Genomic DNA, 23,173 nt, shown 5'->3' with positions numbered 1-23,173 from the left:
GCTCCAGGCAGAAGTGAATATGCAACCTGATTGGCTATTACAACTGAATAAAGAGCATGAAATTCTCTCTCGACTCCGAGTATATTTTACCACCTCCAATCTCTTCCAAGAGGTGACAAGATTTCTTGGGGTTCCAGGCACTCACCAAAGGTTGTGCTTTCATCTCGAAAATTAGGTATGGCTGAAGCTTTAGTGTCTTTAAGATGCATGGCTTTGTTTGCACATATATAAGAGCAGCCAGCTCCAATGTTCAAGGAACTGAATCAGCAGTGCATGCTGCCTGCGCCTTGTGGGGTTGGCTTCTTCTCCTCAGCCCCACATGGCGTCCCCCTACTTCTGACTTCCAAGAACACCTTGCCAAACACAACCCCCCCTTTTTTGTTACATCATCACCCACCATAACCCTGGCAACCTCCATTTCATACACACAAAGGGTTTTTCCTCCAGCCACATTCTCCACCAAGCCTCTGGCAAAGGGACGCTTTCTCCCTCTTCCTTACCTCAGCAAACAGCAATTGCCCACACCACAAGCTACTGCAGCCATCCAAACTTTGTTCCCAGTTAATGGTCCTTATATAACAGCTACAGTATACCAGGCTGGCCTCAGCTTTTATCATAAGCATAACCCAGGGATTTTTCCACTTGGCACAGTTTTAACCAAACCTTGATTAATTATACCTTTTGCTAAACTCCAAAACTTATGGGACGCCTGCCCTCTTTGAAACTCATAACAAATATTAGGCAGGCTAGCTCCCCCTGTTCAGATACCGTAATTGCCTGGGTGATGGTCCATGAAGAAAACAACGAAAAGGCGGTGAGCCATTAAAAGAGAACAAAGATAAAATAATGGTGCATTAAGAGAGCAATGGAAAGGGGACCCTGTACCAGAATGCAAATGGTTGGGGCCCCTCTTTCAGCTCTTAAGTCAAAAGCTAGAGCAACATGTAATGTGACCTACAAGTAAATGTGAACTACAAGTACAAGTAAAGCTGCAGGCTGGAAAGGCAGGGGGAAAGCCACAGCTGATTTCTGCTTGAATCCAAGGCTGTGGCTATGGGAGAAACAGGGCCCTCTTGGGCAGGCATAGGCAACCTTGGCTCTCCAGATGCTTTGGAACTACAACTCCCATGATCCCTGACAACTGGCCCTGTTAGCTAAGGATCATGGGAGTTGTAGTTCCAAAACATCTGGAGAGCCAAGGTTGCCTATGCCTGCTCTTGGGGATATTAATGCCACGAACCCCTCCATCACAGACTCAGGTTGTACATACATGTAAATAAACCATATCCTCTAAAGACAGTACAGTCTCCACTTTGCCTCATTTCCAATAGGAAACACTAATCCTGGGTAAGTGCTTGGAACTCCTGGAATCTCGCACTGCTCAGAGATTGGGGTGGCACACAACACGCCTCTGAATACCTGCTACTGGGGAAAACTAGTAGGGAGAGTGCTGTTGTACTCAGGTCGTGCTTGTGGGCTTCCTAAAAGCATGGAGCTTGCCTGTTCCGTTGTGAACAGAATGCTGGACTACATGGCCTTTGTCTGATTCAGCAATCTCATGATGTTCCCAATGTGCTCCATGGACAGACAATTCCTGCTTGTCTGCTCCCGGGTCTTTCATGTGCCATAACCTAGAGATTGTCCTGATGCAGAACCAGTTGTTTATACCATTGTGACACATTTCATGAGTAATTAAACTGCTGATGAATCAAAGACCTATTTAGGCCACCACAGTCTGACAGCACAGAAGGCAGATTTGCCCGTTTGCTAGAGATGAACAAACCTGCCCAACCTGCTGAAGCAATGTATAGTGTGTCACATAACTTTATAAGTGTCTCTCCCTCCCGGCCAACAACAATTAATCTACTGGCTCTAGCCTGATCCCATTAAAATCTGTCAAAACAGCAACAAAAACATTGCCTATTGACCCCAGTGGGGACAGGATTGAATCTCAGGTTTTATATCTGATAACAGTGTTTTAGCATGGCAATTTCAATGCTTGTGAAGGAGAAACTTGCCACTAGCAAGTGGGGCTATTTTCGGCATGGCAGGGAACTGCTCGACTCTTTTCACTCTCCCGTGAGCATTCTTACTATACAGTGTTTCTTACATGCCAACATTTTCTAATGCAGCAACCCTGATGGGATCATAAATGAGAGTTTGAAAATGACACACCTCAGGGGTTAACGAGACGTTACATGCAAATGCATGTAACAAAGCTCCCCTTGACTTTTCTTATTTAAAAGAAAAGTAGCTTCAGGGTAAGAGAATTTAGAGCAGGAAAAAGCCTTTCCCTGCCTGCCTTTTCTGCACTAAACATTTCCCCACATCAGAGGGAGCAAATATGGATTTGAAGGGGGAAAGTGCTTGTAACTCCTTACAGTTCCTACAAGCAATTATATGCAAAGCATTGCATTGCTGGTAGTGGGCATGGTGATCTGAGAACATGGAATGGAAAAGCAGAAGATACCACAGCAGCTTTTGCCAACCCTAGTGGCCTCCAAATTTTTTGGACAACAATTTTATCTGTAAATCACACAATTAAAACAATTGATTTTTACAGTGAAAAATGAGAGAATCATTGAAACAATCAATGTCAACAAGTGGAGCATTTTATAATATAAAACATCTGCAAAATATGAAGAGTCCCTAAGATAGAAACGACAACTAATCCCTCTTCAAAACTAAAGCAGATATGGGAATCTTCAGTTCATCTTTGTCATAAAACACTTTCTTACCTACTCTTGATTGAGGTTTTGATGTTCCGTTCTATAATAAAGTGGTGCTTTTGTCAGTTGCTGTATCGTAAAATGAATCTCTCCCCCCCCCCCATTCTTTCTTTTGCATTGACTTTGGATGGTTTAATTTCCCACAAACAGTTCTAGGCAGCTCTATGTATAAAAGTATAAAGCAAAAATAGGCAGCCTGCTATTGTTCAGGAATTGTTATAAATTTTCTTAAATGCTGAACTACCCCCAAACCCTTTCTCCAGCTAAAATTGAGTGAGATTAATAGTTGCTAGACATGAAGGGTCACTCTTTAAAATAAAAATAAAAATCTAAGTCATCTAAGTAATAAACTTAATGTGATGAAGGCAAAGTTTGCTTTTTGGGTGGTATGTCAATCACTTAATTCGTTAGGTTCAAACCCCTTAAGCCTATTGTAAATCAGGATTAAAATCTTACAGAGTCTGAGGATGTGTACACCCATTTGTGGTAGGAAAAAATGTAGTTTTTTCTCAACCTGGAATTGTTAATTCACAACCCCAAAAAACTGCTTTCAATCTTGATTGATTCTAGGCCCTGCCATCTACATGGGTGGGTATCATTGCTTGATGCACATTTCAAAACCCTCCCTTTGATTTGGTTACCAGTACCTTTTCTATCCTGCACATGCCCAAGGTGAATGAAAAGAAGCGGTGATTGAAATCTTGAAATATGCTCATGTGCAATGTCATTGGGCAGGTGTGGGTATTGAGAAATTGCAGCTGGGCCTGCCCTGTGATGACCTGAAGACCACCTAACTCTGCCTTGGATCAGGGGCGTAGGAATGGGGTGGGTGGAGCGCCCCAGATGCCATCATGGAGGGGGGTGACAAATTATCAAGGAACAATTACTGCCCTACTAGGGTGGTTCATAATAAACTTTTTTTTAGAAAAATGCCTGCTCCAAAGGTCTTATCTTACTACATGAGGGATCATATAGCTATATGTGAAATTTCATGCATATCAGTTAATATCTTGACCCTCCTCCATGAAAGTAGCTGTTTACTTGGCCGTTTCTCTATGTCGTGAAGGCTGAAATTTCTATTTAGTGGAGCAGGGTCAATATATTAACTGATATGCATGGAATTTCAGATGTAGCTATATAATCCCTATTTTAATAAGATAAGACATTTGGGGCATGCATTTTTTTAAAAAAGTCTTTTTTGAACCGCCCTACTACCTTACCCTCTGCTGGGCTTCCCGCCCCCACCTCCAGTCTCCATTGTTGTGTCTTTATCCGTTGCATGTCCTGGCTGAGTGGAAAAACAGAAGAAGGATAGCCCTCGGTTAGGGATGGTCTAGTTGTCAAAATGTATCTTTCCCCCACCTCCAGTCTCCATTGTTGTGTGTCCTGGCTGAGGGGGGGGGAACATAAGACAGTCAGGGATGGTCTAGCTGAGACTCCTGCATTGCCCCAGGGGTTTGGCTAGATGACCCTCAGGGGTCCCTTCCAACTCTACAATTCCCTGGTGCAGGATTGTGCAGAGTTTAGGTACAAGTTGGATGCAAGGGGTGCATAGGATTGCAGCCCATCTTATGCACCGTCGGCTCGGGAATAAGTCCCACTGATCATGATGAGACTAGATTGCTGCTGTGCAGTCCTGTTTTTTAAATAAATGTTTAGAGCATGGTGAAATCAGAATAAATAAAACCTCCCCTTCAGTAGTTTCAAACACTACTACAGGTTCCACATAATATCAGTACTGCATTGTTTACTGTGACAGCACCTGCACTTTGGAACTCCCCGCCTATTGCAACAAAGCGCGTGCCTTTGCTAGACTCTTTTCGAGCTAAAAGATCAAATGCTAAAAAGCATTCTTCTTTAGGCAAGCATACCTGGATGCTTAGGAAGTTGAAGTAATTTTAATTTTAATATTTTAGCTTTTGTATGTTTTATGGTAGGATTGTTATTTTTTATTGATTTTACTGCTGTGGTGTTTTTTTTTTTTTTGGCAAACCACTTTGTAGGTTTTTTAAAAAAAATAAATTTTATTAAATAAATAATAAATATAAATAAAACGACACAAACCAAAACATAATCCATCCTGTAGATTTAAGTATCTGTCCATAGTCGCCTGCTTGTTATCAGAGGCCCAGAATCCACATTCCTTTGTAAGAAAATATGAAATAACGTAAAACCATTTTTGCAGGCAAAAAATGAAAAATGAAATCAATTGGGGGGGGGGTTCGCACCGGGTACCACATGACCTTCTTATGCCTCTGTCTTGGATGTGCCCCAATACATTTTGAGTGGATAAGGCTAAGGCTATATATATATATATTTAAAAATTATGGTTGAGAGGGCCACTAAACAGGACCAGTCCAGCTGGTGAACTGGAGAATCCAATCTTGCATGGCAATTCTCCTTCCAGAGTAGCTTCCCTGCATGCAAGGAAAGCAAGCTTTTTCATCAAGGAGCAGCACCCACCAGGATCCTGCTACTTATCAACTGCTTGCAAAGCACCACCCACACCCCACAGGATTGATGCCCTCTCCACAGCTGTTGAGTGGAAGCATTCATCCTGCGGGGCATTGGAAGGAGAGCCATAGCATTGGGTCCTACCTTTTCCTGGGAAGAAGCAGCTACCTGCGTGGTAGGCCTTGGCCTTTTCACATGGCTTTCTCACCCTGTTTGCCTTTTCTTTTTGCCAGATGCTCTGGCCCTTGACAGCCACCCAACCTTCCTCATAATGATCCATGGATCTCTGTACCCAATTTGTCTGACACTCGAGTTCCTCCAAATGTGTCCAATTTGGCTTGGGATTCTGGCCTTGGTCAAATCTGGTGTACAGCCTTGGCTCATACTGGGAGTGGTTGCTAAAACTACCAGAAGACAAAAAAAAAAAAAAGATAAAGAGAGGAAGCAGGCATGGAAAGAGGAGGATTAAAAAAAAAGTTTTCTCTCACATACACAAAAACCCTGCAGCAGTGAGTCTGGCTGTCTGATAACAGCAGTTTGAGACAGGATTACTTCCCCTTTTCAGATAGAGAAATCCAAATTTAGTGCTCAAAAGGATTGGCATCAGGAATCATGTGGATGATGGCCAAAAATGTTGGGGATAAGGTGCTTCAAACACACATTAAACACTGCTATGGACAAGCCCAAAGTCTGACAAAGGTTTAAACCAGGTGGGTGTTGCCTTGATTCAAAAGCTCTCAGCTGCTGCAGTGTCTTTATTTTCATACATCAAAGCGAGACACACTGAAGCAATTAATCATGTTCTTGTTTATTGTTTTGTACTAAATGCATTTTACACACTTTTTGTTGTGGCGTTGAATTTAATTACAAATCATTCCTACATGATTCTGTCATTATATTAGTACACTTGCAGAGAAGGACGGATGAGAGAGAAACAAATGAGGTTTGCTATTGTGATATGGGTTATTTTGGAATCAAAGAAAACATAAGACACATTATTTATCATTCCAACTTTTAAAATGATTTAAAGAGCTGAAATGATTTAGAAATGTGTTTGGCAATGTGCAAAAGCAATTAAATCATAAATGCTTATTGCTTGGTGTTCATGAAAGCTTGTGGACCTTCACTATGGCAAATAAACAATTACCAGAACAGTGAGTTCAGTATTTAGAATATATCAGTGTGCTGAGAGAATATGCATAAAACAATCTTGTTCTTGCCCTGACCAAGAAGATGCCCGTGAGAAGCCTGCAAGTAAGACCCAAGAATGAGAGCACTCTCGTCTCCAACAGTTTCCAAACCAAAGTTCACTCGGTAAATTCCTGTATTGTTCAGTAAGCTACATTATTTAGACGAAACAAAATATAAAAAAAATTCCTTCCAGCAGCACCTTAGAGACCAACTAAGTTTGTCATTGGTATGAGCTTTCGTGTGCATGCACACTTCTTCAGATAAGTTTGTCACTGGTGTGCACAAGAAAGCTCATACCAATGACAAACTTAGTTGGTCTCTAAGGTGCTGCTAGAAGGAATTTTTTTATTTTGTTTCGACTACATCAGACCAACACAGCTACCTACCTGTAACTACATTATTTAGAGTCTAACTGGAAGCATAAATGCTGCTTAACAGGAATAAAGATTTTTATCAGTTATCGATTCGTAAATATCCCAGACTTCATAAATGTCATTATATATTTCTTCTCTTTCTAAATAATGGAACATACTTATGTCATTAAACACATTATCTGTAATATTTATTGCATTGATTCCCAGTGTTTGGGAGGCTGATCCATTACTTCCAGCATGATAATTTAAGATTTTACTTGACAGTGCATGTTTGCCTCTAACAAAACAAATTTCATTCCCATACAGAGGAGATTTAACATATCCTTTACCTTGTGCTCAACAATTTTTGTTCTAAACTTTAAACAGACAGAATAACCATAGGAGCATACAGGGACATGTATGTATGTATGTATGTATGTATGTATGTATGTATGTATGTATGTATGTATCAAGAAAAGGAGAAGGAGTGGGGGAAATGGTAAGACAAGCAGAAAATGACAAGGAAGAGGTACAGATGCAAAACACTAACCAAACAAGTGCTACAAGAGTGGTCAAATAGCCAAAGCACGAGATTTTTCATGCAGAGAACATTCTGTATTTATTTAAAGTATTTTAATACTGTCACTGATTAAAATAATATCAAGGCACCATCCTATTGAGCAATTCAATACAAAACAACAATTCACAATTAAAAAAATAATCCAATAAAATCCATATCCTTTTTACTGCAACCATATTTACAGTTCAACCCATGATCAGAGGCCGAGGAATACTTCAGTAACAGATACATTTTTAATTCCATTCCTACTCTGACACAGTATTCCTGCATGCAAGTTGACTCTACCTCAGGTGAATGCTTGTGTGAACTTGCCCTTTCAGGTTTGTCAGGGAAATATGTTAAAGACTATGAGCAAAATAGAAATTCCAGCTTGCAAATCTAGTTCTATATTCCAAGGTATCTGGAAGAATAATATTCTGCCACAGAAAAGATACCACAACAATGTTTTAATCCTCATTTTGGATGGGAAAGAAATTTACTTTGGTTCATATTTCAATGTGAACCTACCCTAATTCATGCTTTCGAAAACAAAACCATACAATAAAAACCATAAAAATTTAAAAACAGACATCAATCAACCATTGTGAAAGGATGTATTTGTAATTCCCTGCACAGGCCAGGTAGAATTGAAAAGTTTTCAGCAGGTGTTTAAAAGTAGGCACAGAAGCTTTTAGTTCACCAACTGAAAACGGTGTGCAGAAATAACATAGAAAAATGTGTTATTTTAGGGGAAATCGCTTGCAAAAAAAACTGCAATAAAAAAAATTCCATTAGGAAAAACCTATACTAAATGCTAATAAATCTGTGAAACTACAAATCAATCAATCAATCACAACCTGATGCAGAAATGTAGCAATCTGAACTTTAGGTGTTTGGGGGTAGGGGTGGGGGGGATTAGAACCAGAGAGACTGGCTTCAATAGATGTGTCCATCCCCAATCCTCAGTAATATTTTCCTTCTGTTTATACTTGTCCTTGCTATATCTCCAGCTTTCAGTCCTTGTCTGTGCACTATCACCAACCCTTTCCTATGACCTGTGTTGCTCTTCTTCACAATAAATATTCCAATTAGATCCTTTCAGAAGAAAAGATTTGAGAGCCTTGAAGCAACATCTGTCAAATGTACCTGGAAATATGGCCTTATGAGCTTAACACCTGTGATGTTTAGACCAGTGTTTCTCAACCAGTGTGCCTCCAGATGTTTTGGGACTACAACTCCCATCATTCCTGACCACTGGTCTTGCTAGCTAGGGATGATGGGAGTTGTAGTCCCAAAACATCTGGAGGCACACTGGTTGAGAAACACTGGTTTAGACGTTTTCTCTCTGTCCAGAAGGGCATTGTCCTGTTGTTGTTTAGTCGTTTAGTCGTGTCCGACTCTTCGTGACCCCATGGACCATAGCACGCCAGGCACTCCTGTCTTCCACTGCCTCCCGCAGTTTGGTCAAACTCATGTTCGTAGCTTCAAGAACACTGTCCAACCATCTCGTCCTCTGTTGTCCCCTTCTCCTAGTGCCCTCCATCTTTCCCAACATCAAGGTCTTTTCCAAGGATTCTTCTCTTTTCATGAGGTGGCCAAAGTATTGGAGCCTCAGCTTCACGATCTGTCCTTCCAGGGAGCACTCAGGGCTGATTTCCTTAAGAATGGATAGGTTTGATCTTCTTGCAGTCCTCCAGCACCATAATTCAAAAGCATCAATTCTTCGGCGATCAGCCTTCTTTATGGTCCAGCTCTCACTTCCATACATCACTACTGGGAAAACCATAGCTTTAACTATACGGACCTTTGTCGGCAAGGTGATGTCTCTGCTTTTTAAGATGCTGTCTAGGTTTGTCATTGCTTTTCTCCCAAGAAGCAGGCGTCTTTTAATTTCGTGACTGCTGTCACCATCTGCAGTGATCAAGGAGCCCAAGAAAGTAAAATCTCTCACTGCCTCCATTTCTTCCCCTTCTATTTGCCAGGAGGTGATGGGACCAGTGGCCATGATCTTGGTTTTTTTGATGTTGAGCTTCAGACCATATTTTGCGCTCTCCTCTTTCACCCTCATTAAAAGGTTCTTTAATTCCTCCTCACTTTCTGCCATCAAGGTTGTGTCATCTGCATATCTGAGGTTGTTGATATTTCTTCCGGCAATCTTAATTCCGGCTTAACACCTGTGATGTTTAGACGTTTTCTCTCTGTCCAGAAGGGCATTCTCCTAATGACCTAATTTTGCTGGAAAGCACCCCTCCCCATTTTCATACTTGCGTGGAGATGCCTGTGGCTAAGAAGGCAGCAGTGCTGGTTCAACTCCTTCCTGGTACATAACTAAGGATGAAGCTTGTTTTGCTCTTTGGCTATAAAGATTATGCCTAGTGGCACTCAAATGTCTAATATGTAAATAACTGAATTTCCAACTCAAAGCATGAAGAATTACGTGTGAAGGTGCTATTAATACTAATGAGAAGGCAATACTTAATTCACTGCATTGATAATGTGCCACCCCCCCCCAGAACAAGGCAAAAGAACTGTTTGACAGTCCCATACAAAGTTAAAAGACTGTTTCCACAGTTCCTACCCCCTCCTTGTCAGTATGTCATCCGCGCGCACACTTTTAATATTCTTGTTGCCTAAATTGTATATTAATTTTTTTTTAGTCTCAGTAGCTGAAAGGCATGATTCCAATAATGAGGAGAAATAAGCAGAATGCTTGATGAAGCGGTGGCTCAGCTACATAACAACAAGCAGACTGTTTTATCAACTGTGCTTTAAAAATTGCTCGGTAAAGCTGCCACGGTTTGTCATCTACCTCCCCAAGAAATTATGATTATTTTATTTCAAGCTACTGGAGTGCTAGAGTTCAAATCAACCCAAATGTTGTGAAAGTATAATGTGCAGCAGAAAGGGTAAGTTAGCCAGGAAGAAAACTGTAAAAGCATAAAATAACCTGCAATGGCTACAAAATGATTTCACACAGTGATGCTGGTCCCCGCCCACCCTTAACAAGAACTCCAGAACAACCAGTAAATCACATGGAAACAGCTAGGATCAACACTTACGTCTAGGTAAGCAAGACAATCGTCTCACACTAAATCCTCTGTTTTGTGTCTTACTTTGACAGTATTTTACCGTGAGAGGAATAAGAAACCTAAATCTGAAAGCTTTTGTTCCTGAAACAAAAGTATTCTCCTTTACCCAAGACATTTGCTCTCATTTTAACTGAACCATCTGGATTCAGTGGAAGGCAATAATAAATAACCAAATGAAATAATGATTTCTCCCCTCTTCAGATCATTCTAAAGACATTGCTTTTAAGTTGCCAAAAGGCCATTTGAATCCCCCCCCCTTGATTCAAAAAATTGCTTTTTATGGTCCTGGTTGTTGATGTTGTGAATTTCTATACTGCCCTTTGTCTGAGGATCGCAGGGCAGTTTACAATATAAAAACACAAAAATACATACAATGATAACAAGCAAAAACAATATCCCTCCCCACACAGTTCAGAGTTACCCCACAGAAAAGGGCAATGGTCGTGAACACATCAGCATTCAATAGCAGATAACCATTTGTGTGTATTGGTAGAGACACCACCTCTTGCAGGGTAACCAATTTCCCTACAATGGCAATGGTATATAGCCAATGTACACTAGCCCTTTTCCTTTTTAAATGCTGTTTTGTGAACACATAAAGGATCTGTCATGTGAACATAAGAACAGCCTGCTGGTGCATCTAGTCATAGAATCATAGAATTGGAGAGTTGGAAGGGACCTCAAGTGTCATCTATTTCAAACCCCTACAATGCAGGAAAGTCAAGTAGATCGTGTGTGATAGTTGGCCATCCAACTTCTGCATAGAAACCTCAAAGGAAGGAGAGTCCACCACCTTCTGAGGGAGTCCATTCCACTGTCAAATAGCTCTTGCTGTCAGAAAGTTCTTTCTGATGTTTCATTGGAATTTCCTTTCCTGTAACTTGAAGCCATTGGATCAGGTCCTACACTCTGGAGCAGGAGAAAGCAAGCTTGCTCCACCCTCCACGTGACAGCCCTTGAGATATTTGGCTATCATATCTCCTCTTAGTTTGCTCTTTATACTTAAATACATCTTTATACTGGGAAAAGCAGTGATGTTTTTCACAGCTGAATTGTTGTGAGGACAAAGTGACTCGAAAATGCTTCGTACATTAAAAGTGCCACAAAATATAATACTGTAATAATGAACTCACTACGTATTGATTGCAAGATTGGTCATCTGAAGTCTCCCAAGTCAAAATGTATTTACATAAACAATTAAATGGAAACCTATTCGCTGTTAGCACATCATAGAAGGTTATAGCAGTGAAATGTAGATTGTTAGCAAAGAGTGCCTTTCAGTTAATTGCTCTCTGCTTCATCCACTAATTACTCCTGATGGTTTGTGGGTTCAAAGAGATCAAAAATTGATATCTGTCTCATAACCTTAGAGACTGAACCTTGGGCAAATAATATACTTTCATATTAAACAAAGATGGAGTATTTGCTAATATCTCTGGACACATTTATTTGTACTTTTAATGTATTATTTGAACATTTTTATTGGGAGGCAGCAGCACCCTGGAAAAGGCCAGGATCTTTGATGGAGTATTGGCTCCATCAAACTGATAGCGCCACCAGATTAGATGCATTAAGAGGAACATCAAAATAAGACAATCTCTTTCTGTCCTGTCCTGAATATTTTGCCTTCCATGGTGCTTTTGGGGCCCCACTATAGAAGTGTATTTTTATATTGGCCATCTGTGTAGATGGGCAATTGGACTACTTTGAGTATGGTTAAGACAGATATCTATCAGTAGATTTCTATCACTTTCATTCCAAAATCAGGTCATAATATTTGTTCTTCCGTGAACCAAATCTCCCTGCTCTGTTTGAAAGACCCTTCTGAGATACTGAACTTAATGCCCCCACAGATGTAGAGAGAGAGCCTTTTCAGTGGTGGTGTCCTGGCTTTGAATTTCTTCCCCAGACAGACTTGTCTGGTGCCTATGTTTATGCTGTTTCAGCAGTAGATGAAGACTTTCAAAATCTGCCCCGGCTGCATAGTCTTTCAGTTTTTAAAATGCATTGCTACTTTCGATATCCCTGCACTACTGCTGTCCACTTATGCTGATTTAACATTGGTGTTATTCTGTAGGTGATTTACTTGGTTTTAAATTTTTGATTTTGTAAGACTATGTTTATATCATGGGAAAGACAGGGAGAGCAGAACTCTACAGCTGCTGTGTTGGATCTCTCAGCATCTTTTGATACCATTGACCATGGTATCCTCCTGGACCATCTGCTTGGGTTAGGAGTTGGAGGCACTGTTTTATGCTCAATTGACAACAGATAAATTCCTTCCTTATACTTCCCTCCCAAAAAACCTGTTGTAATTGGAAGCAACAGAGAACCCTGGAAAAGTTATTCCCTGGTTGGAAGCTAGAGTTGTCAGTCAGAAAACACCAGCTCCCTCTCCCTCCTTTTCAACTGTCCTTATATAGAGAGCTTGGGAAAATGTAATGGCTTAGAAAAGGTAGACAACATGAATCTGTCTGAGTTATCTGAAGCTCTAGGGCAGCCTTGAAGCTTTGGAGCATCCCGAGTTGGTTAAGGACACCCCAGAAAACATCTGATTTTCCTTGAATTTTCTTTGAATCTTGCTCATTTTGGCTCAGGATTTGAGATTCATCTGAACCAAATGCACACCTCTGCAAAAAATCATTAGTGACCTTGTCAAAAGAAATCATTAAATGCAGAAGATACTTTCTGAAGGTCAAGGTGGGTCATCCAGACTTTACATCAAATTTCATATGATGAAACTTTTCAAATAAATATGAAAGAAAAAAATGCCCTTCCATATATAGCTTCTAGACCAAACTGAACATCCTCAACTTCAATGCAAGTCCAGTGTTCTAAGATGAAGAAATAAGCACAGTTATATCTATACTCACTCACATCCAAATTTATTTTAAAATAGAACTTTGTGTGGCTTCTAGAGATTGTCACACAAGAAGGTTAATTTAAACTTAATTGTCCACCATTAAGAAATAGTCACCAAAAATCATATACACCTGATTTAGACTCCAATTTTCCAGCTTACAATTCTCAGTATTATTTAATTATATTTATTTATTTATTTACTTACTTACTTATATTTCACCCAATCATACACCAATGTAGGCACCAAGCATCATGCTTAGAGAGCATTCAAACTGACCAAGATGCTTATAGAGGCATGCCGCAAAGTTCTTTATTGATATTTTAGAAGAAACACTCATTAATCACTGTGAAATTTTGTGATAAATCAACCTCACCAAGTGGCATTTTTCTCAGTATTTTTCTTTCTTTTTTGTGTGTGAGGTGAGGGATCAGTTTTGTAGATTGTTTATTGTTATCCCCTATCCGCATTTAAGACCGTAACTTGTTTTTGTTTTAGGAGGCCTAAGTGAGAACTGCATACTATAGTTTCCCCAAGGCAGCATGGTTAGATACACGGGAACACGTGTATTTATGTGTATGTGCCAGGGTTATAAAGTAGAAGAAAACTATTGAAAAATAGCTCCCTCCCCCAGAATGGTAAATTCTGAGTATTCAAACTGAGATTAGCTCATTACTTGCAAATGACATGGTAACAGCGCCATGTGAACCCAGTCCAATTGCTGCGCATTTCATGTACGTTTTCAGCTCCAATGACTGACACTGTTTTAATTGTGTGGCAAAAGTATAGATAGGTGGCACAAAATTTCATTCTAACCAACCGCATCAAACTTTCAACCTCTTTGATAGGATTTAATTCAAATCCTAGCTTTAAAACTATATTATTTGCATACAAATAAATAATTTGATTCAAAATGATATTAAGGGTATCTTCTCAAATGCATATCAAATGAAAGGAAAAAGAACGCTGGTTTGCAAGTGCTGGCCTGACTATTGATAAGTTTCTAAATTAAAGTGCATAATCATTTTGTTTTAAAGAAGCAGAAGATTTCTTTTTAAATATTTTTGATACTGAGGACTCCAGGTGAGCAATGCTAGCAGCATTAAAAGAGGCTGTAAGTATTCTCTGATCTCTTAAATGTATGACAGCTCTGTAACAGCCAGAGTCTTTGCAGCTGGGAGCAGCTAGGAGTGCAGCAGCCAGGCTTGTTACAAAGTAACAGCCAGGTACTGACAGCCAGAAGTAGCAGCAAAGGATAGCACCGAGGCTTTTACAAATGGTGGGCTTTCGTGAAGGACGACAGACAGCTGATAGAGTCAACCAGTTGTGGGACGAGAGCCCCGAGCTCTCTCGTGACCACATATTTATTAGGTATAATAAATGCATATGCAATAGCCATAAACCAATCATTACAATACACCTATATAGCAATAGCCAATAATATCAGCAGAACACTCTTATGCCCATATATGCTCAGACCCTATTGTTCTCCATAGTATGCATGTTTCCCATGGGAAGTTTGAGCTCCTGGGGAATGAATAATTAAAGATGGATGAAGACGTTCCCAGGACTGGCATGACCTCAGGAATGGATAACTTGTGATGTATGTGAGATGTTCCTCATGGCTGGCTTGGCTTCCTAGGACCATCTATCTTGTGGTATGGGGAGAAGTACAGACTCTACATCCGGCTCGTTATGCCTAGCCGATCTTGCCATGGTGCCTGCATACCACTTGGAGAGTGGAGCGCAGAAGCACCATTTCATGGCTTTAGGATGTGGCTGCATTATTCCCACATGTCCACTGTTTTTGTTTTTTCAAGGCTAAGAGATCTGGTCTGAGAGGTACCTTCCCATGGATCGAGAGCCAGAAGGTCCCCCACTGGGGAGGGGGGTGGAGCGATGGGGGCAATGTGTTGCTGAGCAAGGAGAAGCATTACTTGGGCAGCTGCTTTGCGTTCCGCAATCAATGACAGGCTGTTGGTAATAGTTCTCATTATGATAGGTAACAAACAGGGAAGCAAAACACATCCAATAGCTATAAAACCAATGAGGGCCACAATGGCCTGTAACCCTGGGAGCTTTGGGAACCAGGATCCAAAAACATCATGCAAACTAAACCCTTTCCAAACTTGGTCTGGGTTATGTGTCAATTGGCGAAGCTCTGTAGTGAGTGTCTGTACCACCTTACCGACCGGATTGATTTGGAGACAACAATTGGTAAGGTTAAATTTTCCACATACCCCGCCCTCTTTTGCCAATAAATAATCCAAAGCAAGACGATTCTGATAAACTGCAGTGCGGATCTGATCGGTGGCTTTTGCTATGGTATTGAGGGCCTTATCAATGCGTTGACCGGCCAGGTCGAGGACGGCTTGCAAGCGGATAATGCGATTAAGCATATAAATGGGTGTGCGATACCCCCAAGAGCCATCCTCAGCCCATGTGGCCAAACCATATGAGCACACAATGCGTTCTGATGACCAGACATCCCCTTCATATTCATCAGGGTTTTTACAGGGGAAATTCGAGAAAGCGGTATCCAATGATCGGCGGCGGCGAGGGCCTAATTGATCATAGACAGGGATGCCGAGGACCTGGCGGGTCCGCAGAGGGAGAAGGAAAAACGAGGGTTTTATCCATCCAAGGGTGCAGGAACCGGACCAATTGGCCGGGAGAATTTCATAAGCGAATTTACCACATATCCAATACATGTGTTGAGGGGCAGGCCAGGGGATGGAGGCAGAGGAATTTAGGAAGGGGAGAAGGGACACATTGTAATGGGGAGGGGCACTCAAATTACCGGGGGAGGTCCATGAGGTATAAGTATCGTCCCATATGCCTAAACAAATGAGGTCACCAACAGGGGTTGAGCCATTGCGGGTGAAGCAATTATGACCGACCAGATTTGTGGTGAGGGACCAAATCAAGTCCTGATTGGATGTGCGGGCCGTAATGTTACCCGCTATGGACATATTGTTGAAGGTTTCAGGGGAGGCTTCAAGGGCCTCCCACGGCCACTGCTCACCCATGTTGGTCCCTCCACATACAAAACAATTTTTAATGCTGAGTTCTTTTGCAATGTCCTCTGCCATTTCCAAAAACAAATTAGTAGCCTTTTGGCTAAGTTGCAATGGGTTGGAGGACAATTGTTCTAGAGAGTCATAAACGGACCAATGAAATGAGCGCTGGGAGCCTTCAAAGAGTTCGGATACCGTGACAGTGATGTATGTGATGGGGTCGGAGCCGGGGCCATCGATACCGAACCCATAGCTGGCAACTGCTGGATGGTTGCGACTGAAAGTCAGGGAGACAATATTGGTGCGGTCCCGGTAAAAGGAAGTAACATAGGGGCAGCCAGTGTAGCCACCCCCCGTATAATCACAGACACACTGCCAGCCGCTGCAGCGGGTGGAGCCAGCACAAGGGAGCCATGCCTCGGGGGAGCCATATTGCCACTGTGGATTGTCGGCACACAGGTACTTATGGTGGAATTATGCAGACAGGTGCGATGTAGGGGGCGACAGGCGCGGGGTTGCTGAGTATGGTAGACCAGCGTTGAGGTGACTGCTCCCCCTTTCCGTGCCTTAGTGATGCACTGATGACAATCATCGGCACCTGCAGAGGAATCAAGAGGAGGGGGGAGGGGTAGGAGGAGGAGGAGGAGAAGGGGAAGGTGGGGGATGATAGGGCCGGACGGCCCGAGCAGGAACCCAGATGACTTCATCTTGGAACTGGACGGCGGCATAACCTCTGGCGTGCGTGATGAGTTCCCCAGGACCTTTCCACGTTGGATCCGGTAGATGACGGAAGAGAACCAACGGTTTGACAGGGCGGGCTGCTGGGGAAGTAGAGAAATGACGGGTGGCCGCAGACGTCGGTGGCGAACCCGTGAGATTCAAAAAATTCAAAATGAACAGGCACAGGTTGAGGCGATTTTGGAATTCTGGAAGGGTAGGGGCACCCTTATGGGGCTCAAGGCGATCGAGGACCGTTTTGAGGGTGCGATTAGCATGTTCCACAACGGCCTGGCCTTGAGAGTTGTATGGAATGCCAAATTTATGGATTAAATTCCATTGATGACAAAATTGTGCAAAGGCCGAGCTAGCATAAGCAGGGCCATTGTCGGTCTTCAGTTCTTTTGGGCGGCCGAGGACCGAAAAAGAGCGAATGCAATGATTGATAACATGTTTTACAGCCTCACCTCGCTGGGGGGAGGCAACAATAAAACCAGAGAAGGTATCAGCTGAGACATGGAGAAATTTCCAAGGGGAGAAGGGTGGGTATTGGGTAACATCCATCTGCCAAATTTGACAGGCAGATGTGCCCTTCGGGTTCACCCCAATGGGGACGGAGGCAGCTTGGCGGCTGCAAGTGGGGCACTGTTGAATAATAGCCGCTGCCTCTGCCCCTGTGATGGCGAACTCCTTCATGAGGGCCTTTTTGTTCTGGTGATAGAAGGAATGGCTTTCCCACGGAGTCATGGCATGCAGTGGGAACAGGGAAGGGCCCTGAGCTGCAGCATGATCTGCGCGGTCATTGCCCTCCTGCAGTGGGCCCGGAAAGGGCTGATGGCTTCTGATATGCGTAGCAAAAAAGGGAACGGGACGGCTCATTATAGCCTGTTGGAGAGCAATGAAGAGGGACAGAAGATCAGGCTCAATTGAGGGGGAAAGGTAGGCAGCATAGATGGTAAGCAGAATCTGAGTAACATACAAACTATCCAAGATAAGATTGATGGGTTGCTTTGGGAACCGCTGGAAGGCAAGGAGAGCGGCAGCAAGCTCCGCGCGTTGGGCGGAGCGCTGGGGTGGTGTAATTAGGGTGTGCCATTTAGAATCGGCATACCAGACGCAGGAGCCATACGTCTTACTGCCATCTGCGAACAATGTGAGGGCATCGGGGATCGGGCCCTGGGCAATTGGGGGGGCCCATGAGAGGGGAACGTTGCGTAAAAGTTGAAAGCGAGGATCAGAGGGAGGATGACAACTCACCCTGCCAGGCCAGTCGGCAAGAGCAGCCTGCAGGGCCTCACAATTAATAAAAAATGTGTCCCAGATGGTCAGAGAGCAAGGCACAAAGAGGGTTTCTGGTTCGCAACCAATGAGCGCTTTCGCACGGAGGCGGCCCTTGGCGCAAAGTTGGGCAAATTGAGAGGGTTTGGGGTTGATGGTAGCGCGGGGGGTATGAGGGAGGTGCAACCATTCTAGGATCCGCACCGAATTAGAGGAGGGAGATTGAATGAGGGCGGCCGTGGGCAAGGAGGGGGTATTCAAGAGCACCAGAGAGATGGAAATGTTAGAAACGGCCCAGTCCACCCACCTGGTCTGCAGGGCCTCTTCGATCAGGTGAATAACCTGCCATTGGGCCGAGGTGAGCGTGATTGGATCAGAGGGTTTAAGGCCGCCACGCAAAGCCTTGAAAAGGGGAGTTAAGGCTGATGTGGACAATCCGAGGAAAGGATGAACCCAATTAACAGAGCCCAGATACTGTTGGAGGCGAACAAGGGTGATGGTGGGTCCGAAAGAGAAGCGGGGGAAAAAGAAGGGATAGCCGCTGATGCAAGGACTTTATGTCCCAGGTAAGAAATATTGAGTGGGTGTGAGGCACATACGTGCCAGATCTTTCCAGTCTTGCGGGATGAGGAAATAGGAGTGGGCCAGGGTATTAAAAAGTCCCTGCGTATACGGGCTTGTGACGCCATACTTCGTGCAGGTGGACTTAGCTTCCTTAACAAGGTCTAGGGGTATGGCTATCCAACTGGCAGTAGCGTCTCCAGTAGCTGGATCAATGGCATATGCGAGGGGGAACGCGGCAAGTTGGGAGAGGTCTTCAGGGGTTAGGGCGCCGCTCTGGGCACCCTGGAGAAGAGCGCGGCGGATGTGACCGATTTGCTGCGGTCCCTCAGCCCGTGTGGTACATGTAGTACCGGCCGGAGTGGCCAGGGCTGAATCCTGCACGGAGACTGCTTCCGGGGTCAGGGGCATCGGCAGTGGGACCTGTAAGGGGGCACTAGGCGTTGGGGATTGATTGGGGGTAAGGGGGACCTGCAGCGGAGCAGAGGGGGGTGGAGAAACAATATCTAAAGCAAAAGTATCAGAGGGAGAAACCACCCAGACAGAAGAATTGTATGGTGGGGGATCTAAGAGGGGTTTCATGAGGGACTGGTCATGGGCTAAAAGGCATTCAAAGACCAGTTTCCATGCACTAAGAATCTTGGGCGACGCGCGTGGGGAGGTATGAAGAAAGTTACCAATCTTCCGCCACGTTTCAGGTTTTAGAGAGCCACCCTCAGGATACGCGGGGCAATTATCCCACACGTATTTTAACAATGAGGCAAGTTCAGATTTAGAGATGGAATTATGAAGAAACTTGCCATTAGACTGAAATAAATAGAGGTTGCGCTTGGTTAATTCACGCAGCTCATATAAATGGCGCTGTTGGAGCTGTGAGAAACCACCCCCCATTCTCACGAGAAGATCACGGCTGCCAGCAGCGAGATCGGGTGCACCGAGCCTGTTCCAGGCGATGAGCAGGGGAGGCCCAAGGACGTATCCGAAGATCCCGTCGGGGGTCACCAGATGTAACAGCCAGAGTCTTTGCAGCTGGGAGCAGCTAGGAGTGCAGCAGCCAGGCTTGTTACAAAGTAACAGCCAGGTACTGACAGCCAGAAGTAGCAGCAAAGGATAGCACCGAGGCTTTTACAAATGGTGGGCTTTCGTGAAGGACGACAGACAGCTGATAGAGTCAACCAGTTGTGGGACGAGAGCCCCGAGCTCTCTCGTGACCACATATTTATTAGGTATAATAAATGCATATGCAATAGCCATAAACCAATCATTACAATACACCTATATAGCAATAGCCAATAATATCAGCAGAACACTCTTATGCCCATATATGCTCAGACCCTATTGTTCTCCATAGTATGCATGTTTCCCATGGGAAGTTTGAGCTCCTGGGGAATGAATAATTAAAGATGGATGAAGACGTTCCCAGGACTGGCATGACCTCAGGAATGGATAACTTGTGATGTATGTGAGATGTTCCTCATGGCTGGCTTGGCTTCCTAGGACCATCTATCTTGTGGTATGGGGAGAAGTACAGACTCTACATCCGGCTCGTTATGCCTAGCCGATCTTGCCATGGTGCCTGCATACCACTTGGAGAGTGGAGCGCAGAAGCACCATTTCATGGCTTTAGGATGTGGCTGCATTATTCCCACACAGCTCTAAACAATAATTAGACATACATTAAATAGCTTAGCACAAGCTCCACTGGAAAAGTATATTGCTTTCAATTATAAAGCCATATGTTTCAAAGAAATAAAATACTATATATGTGTGTGTATCTATCTATTCATTTTATATTTCCCAAGTCATGCACTTCCATTTTTATGTTACCGTTACAGCTGTGTGTTTGGCCTTGAGGAGCATTACTAGATGTAGAAATCGCTATGACTTTTAATACAGGCGTACAATTGAGTTGGGAAGTCTTGACAGGCAGCACATTCACTGATCTATTTGTTGATGTTGCCGTGATTGAAAGCACCAGAGTACTTAATACTGCCCCCACACTTATGTTACCCACTCACTTCACTTTATCCAGTTCAGCTTTTTTAATGTGGCAGAAAGTACACTTAGATCTCGGTTGAATGATAGCACAGTGGCTCCACATTCGACTTTAATTCTCTTTTCAGCTGTCCCTGATGGCTAAACCATTGCACATTGGTGTGGAAAAGAAGTAATTATGTTCTGTGCCCAAGACAAGTTGGTTCACAAAAATGCTTGCATGTTGTAACATTTTGAGAGACAGGGGGACGAAGGAGTGGACAAAATGGTGGGAGGAAAAGTAGAAATACTTGGAGGGGGGGTTGCATCTAATTTAACCAATACTCCAATAAAATTTGTCACAGAATTTAAGAAGCTGTCTAAAATTGAATCAGACCTTTGGTCCCTGCATCAAGGTGGGAAACCTCAGGACCGAGGGCAAAACGCAACCATCCCGCCAAGCCTCTCTATCTGTCTCTCTCCCCATAACACACACCTCCCTGGTCCTGCTTTACAAACCCAATAATTTTTACCTGGATGGACTGTGTTCTTTAACTCCAACTATGACCTTTCTCTGAATAGAGCAGCGTGTGGAGAAACTAGCCAATTTTACAAAGGTGAATATGGGCATGTGACCCCTAGAAGGCTACCCTAAAGAAGAGTGTGGCCCTTTGGCTGAAAAGGTTCCCCATCCCTGTTCTGTATGATTGGTCATAGCTTTCCAGGCACTCAAGTAAAGAGATCTCTCAGTCCTCCCTGGAGATGCTAGGGATTGAAACGGGAACCTTCTTTATGCAAAAGATGCGTCCTCTCACTGTGCTATGGTGCTGCTCAAAGAGACAAACAGTAGGAAAGAATGTGCTTTGTGTGTTGTCCTATTGTTTGGTAACACAGAATAGGACCTTCTCCATCGTGGCACCCAAGTATAGAATTTTCTCCGCGTAGATAGGTTGCCTCATTTTTGATGGTTCAGTGTCAACGGAAGAAGCATCTGTTTGCTTAGAAAGACGACTTGATGCTCAGCAATATTTCATGTCTGCTGCATTATGTATTTAGTTTTACCTGCTCTTGTTTGTGGTATATTGTTTTATTATACTATGCTGTAAACCACCCTGGGAGGAAGGTCAGTTTAGAAATATAGTGCTTTCTAACTTATTTTCTAAAGTTCTAACTTACATGATACTTATGCTAAATACCGTATTTTTCTTTCTATTCAACGCCCCTATGTAAAAGACTGTTTTGGGGGATTCCGATTTAAGAAAATGGGTGAAGATCTATCCATGTATAAGATGCCCCCAAATTTTGGACATTATTTTTTAGGGGAAAACCCTAGTCTTATACACAAAAAATACACTAACATTCAGCATCCCACCTACTCCAATTATTTTGCTCCCCCAGTTTCAAATCAGAACAAATACAGTTTTCAGACACCATTGCATGCACACACATATACAGGGGCATGCACTACCACCCCCCATTGAGGTTTTTTTCTAATATAAAAAGGTCCTGTACAAACTAGCTCATCATAGTCTTCTCATTGCCCTTTCACTACACCTCATTATCCTAGCCATCCTATTCTTTAACACATTCTGTAGAAAATGTATTCCCAACAACATCTACCAGGCAATTATCAGTTATATTGAATTATGTTTGCTCAATACTCCTCTAGCACATATGGTTCACCAAGGTTCAAAGTTCCACGAATGAAAAAGAGATTTTGTTTCTCAAGAATTTTTTGAGGGAGAGATGAAGGGTGGGTTGGAGTAATAAAAGCATTGGAAACACAATACTCAAAGAATGTGGTTGAGAGAAAGAATAATCAAGATATCTATTAACATTTTTCTCCTTTTGACAAGATGATATTTCAAAGGGAAACATTTAATAATGCATCTGGGTAGAAATCTCATTGTAGTTTACTAGATTGTTATCTGCATGAAAATGGCAATTGTGTGTATGATGCTGTTATAGAAAACCTTTCAGAATGTAGCAGATCATTCCTAAACATATTTACTTGAAAGTAACTTCCAAGTAACTTGAAAGCAAAGTTACTAACTGTGATAAAGATACTAAAGTATTCCATCAGAAAGTGACTGGGAATTATAGACTTTTATCCAGTTCCCAAACAGACTGAGCACAGTATGACTGTGTGATTCTCTAGAGACCAAGGAAAATGCAAAGAGGATGCATAGTCAAAGTATTGTTTGCATTGCAACAACTTTAATATCTAAACAAGTACTTCCCATGATGTGGTCTGAATGTGCACCCCACAGGAGGAAATAACAGAATGGATTTCTAAACATTACAATGACTGACCCTTCAATTGCTTTCAGTAAGACTTAACTATGACTAAATTATACTAATTAAGGCAGACTGAACTACTCCACTCATTTT

Source organism: Zootoca vivipara, chromosome 4, assembly GCF_963506605.1.
Source record: "Zootoca vivipara chromosome 4, rZooViv1.1, whole genome shotgun sequence".
Lineage (NCBI taxonomy): Eukaryota > Metazoa > Chordata > Lepidosauria > Squamata > Lacertidae > Zootoca > Zootoca vivipara.
Note: the sequence above shows the minus strand (reverse complement) of the source record.